The sequence below is a fragment of the Rhinopithecus roxellana genome, chromosome 3 (genome assembly GCF_007565055.1).
Source record: "Rhinopithecus roxellana isolate Shanxi Qingling chromosome 3, ASM756505v1, whole genome shotgun sequence".
Classification (NCBI taxonomy): Eukaryota; Metazoa; Chordata; class Mammalia; order Primates; family Cercopithecidae; genus Rhinopithecus; species Rhinopithecus roxellana.
The window spans coordinates 94,779,498-94,781,490 of NC_044551.1; the positions used below are offsets into that span (position 1 = coordinate 94,779,498).

The following is a 1,993-nucleotide window of genomic DNA, read 5'->3' on the forward strand; positions in this document are numbered from 1 at the left end:
TGTGTGTTCCTCATTTGGACTTATACTCTGGGAAAATAATAGGGTATCATGTATTATTTCTTGTTTCTAATTTTACTGATGATTACAATGAGGCTTAAAAAGAACTTAAGGACTTCAGGTCTCAAGAATAGCATGCAATGTGTTTGAAAGCGGTCATCCCTATCCTTACTAACAACTGGATCAACTAAATACCAGTGACTTTTCTTGGACCCATTAGAAAACAGAGGGTACAACACAAACCACCACCCAGAAACCTGAGGAAAAGAGCACTTTCAGAGAATCATAGCAGATAAATGCTAGCATGAAACAGAAACACAAGAAATCATAAACTGCTAAGAACAATTAAATCATAATCCAGATCAATTTATGAAGGCTTGAGTGTGAATTAAAAGGAGAGTGACAATTTCCTGGGGACTTCAGTCTTATGATGTCCCAACATATTCGTGAAGTTTCCCTCCAGATTCCCAACAGGTTCACAATGTGGAGTGGTAACAACAATTCTCTTGTGGCTCTGATGAGAGGAAGCTCTTACGAAATGTATGTCCCAAACCTTTTTCCTAAATTAGGGTGTGCTGTCTAGAGAAAAGGATGTTGCCAGAGCACAAATCTAAAACACACAGAGGGAAGAAGACTTCTTTACACTATAGGTCCATTCTCTCTTCCTGTTGCATCTAAGACTAAAAATAAAAGAAAATGAAACATAGTCAACAGGGTGCAAAACTTCCAGGAAATATATTAGCAACACTGTAGCCAGAGGAGAAGGAGGAGGGGGCAGAGAAATATAGCCAGTGGAAATACTTATGAAGGTCACAGCAGCTTTGCGCAGTGGCAGTATCGTAGCCAATGAGGTTTATCCGAGGCGCGATTATTGCTAATTGAAGGTCACAGCCCAAAGATATAGACACTAAAGGACCATGACTTAATCAAGACATTATAGTGCACAACCACTCCCTTCTACTTTACCAGCACACTAATAGGGCTCTAGTATAATAATAGTAGATTATGGCATAAAGAGGGTACAAAACACACATTTATAGATAGGAAGTTCTTAGAAAAGCTCAAAGTCAAGATGGGACAAAAGCATAAAAACAGTAGAAGAATTTGAAGCCTCTGATACCTCTAGTAAGGAGAAACTTCTAGCAAAACTAATATCTAAATCCACACGAAAATATATCTGAGATCTTATCACAAGCAGCTTCAACAAAAGCAAAATATTACAAAATGCAAGATAAATCACACTCTGAAGATACAAGGCCAAAATGAGCTATGACAATGTTAAAATTATCATACTATTTAATATAACAGTAATTAATATAAAAAAGTAGACAACATTCAATGACAAATAAATATTGTAAACAGAGAGCCAGAAACAGTGAAAGAATCATAAGAACATTTTGGAAATCAAAAACAATAAAAAATAAAAACAAACAATGACTGTTGAACTCATCACTAGATTTAACATAGATATGGAAAAATCAGAGATCTTAAATATTGAAACATTGATTTGATATTTTAAATATTTCTTATTGGTTACCTTATATTCTAATAATATCAAAAATTAAGTGAAGATGCACTAAAGTAATCCTCTTTGTAATAGAACATGAAGTTATTTATAATAATTTATGTTTATTTGACAATTTTGGTAAGTGTTAAGTGGTCAGATACTTTCAGCTGCAACTCTTCCTCTGTGTAAAATACAGACTCCATTGAACTACAAAATATTATAAAATCCAGGATATTGAAGTGTAAAATACAAGAATAAAGAAATTAATATTTAGTTAATGGCTCTTTTTTTCTAGAAAAATAATATGTATAATTACTTCCTCTATTTTTAAGGACCTAATGTTAGTGTAGAGCTTAATCCTTTTCAAAGCACTATCTTAATATCGAAGTACTAGTGTTATAAAAATTGTCAGAATCAAAATTCAGTCACTTGTGTTTAAAAACAAATGATGCTGAAAAATAGAGCCAGGGAAGGCTATCAAGAATATTA

The 1,993-nt window shown here is 33.4% G+C and overlaps 1 pseudogene; it reads left to right on the forward strand.

Moving 5' to 3' along the window:
• Nucleotides 1-814: 814 nt before the first annotated feature.
• On the forward strand, nucleotides 815-898 carry LOC115896758 (annotated as a pseudogene).
• The last annotated feature ends 1,095 nt before the right edge of the window (nucleotides 899-1,993 follow it).